This window comes from Hipposideros armiger, unplaced genomic scaffold, assembly GCF_001890085.2.
Source record: "Hipposideros armiger isolate ML-2016 unplaced genomic scaffold, ASM189008v1 scaffold_63, whole genome shotgun sequence".
NCBI lineage: Eukaryota > Metazoa > Chordata > Mammalia > Chiroptera > Hipposideridae > Hipposideros > Hipposideros armiger.
The window spans coordinates 4,616,853-4,618,024 of NW_017731413.1; positions in this window are offsets into that span (position 1 = coordinate 4,616,853).

Consider the following 1,172-nt stretch of genomic DNA (forward strand, 5'->3'; position numbering starts at 1 on the left):
TGGGGATGCCCTGCATGTACAAGAGTACACATTAGTATGTGTAAGTAAAGAGTGAAGATAATTCTGTTCTGTCATTAGCCATAAAGTTTGGCAGTACTGGATTACTCTCTTGAGATGCTTACATCCAACTTTGACCCGCCTTGGAGCAAGGAGTCTGCTCTTCTTGTTTTTGTTGCATCCTTTACCGCTGTAGCTACAAAGTCAGTATTTATACCGTTGATTTGTGATAAAAGGGTCAATTTAATATTTAGGATCCCAAATCAGAAAGGCACCCCTAACTTTATCCAAAAGCCAGCATGTAGCTTTCATTTTCTATTTATAGACCACTGTTTAATCTGTGTAAGTTAAACTAGGCCTGTGATTTAAGTTCAGACAAAGATTTGTTGGACATATTTCAGCAACTCTTACTAATCAATCAAAGGGAATAACCCACATTGTCCCTGCCATGATGTGTTTATGGAGAATTATAAACACAATTCTAAATGCTTCTAATAAAACACTGACTTGCAGAGCAGCAGATTGAAACAGCCGACTGACCCACTGCTGCTTCCTAAGTGCTGATTTGCCCTTTTCTCAGCTTCTCTCAAGCTGACTGGAACTTCTCACTTGCACTGAGAAACAATGTTCTTTATTTGGAGTCAAACTGTCTAGGTTTTAGGGGAAAAAAGGCCTTTAGATCTAAGTTCTTGTTGGACATTAAATTTCTTTAATGAGCCTTTTCCTTCCATGGTTTCTGCTTTGGCCTTGGATTTGACTCAAATTTAGTACAAATGACTAATAATAACTTCCATTAAGGAGCTTGTTTTCCTTTATAAAGCATTCAGTAGATCTCATTTTGTTGAATTCTTGTAACAGTTCTGTGAGGTTCTCAAGTCAAAGGTCATTTACCTCTTCCTGCCTCGGGAAGCTGAGTTTGAGTGGTGAAGTGGCTTACAAAGGTTACGCAGCTAACCAATCCTGGCAGTGGGTTGGCAACTTCCAATCCAACACTCTTTCTACTGCACATCAGAAATAAGGAGAGGGAATGTAAAATGATGCGGACACCGTGGAAAACAGTATATGGTTTCTCAAAATATTAAAAATAGAATTATCATATGATCCAGCAATTTTACTTCTGGGTATATACCCAAAAGAACTGAAAGCAGGGACTTGAACATATGTTTGTTTCATAG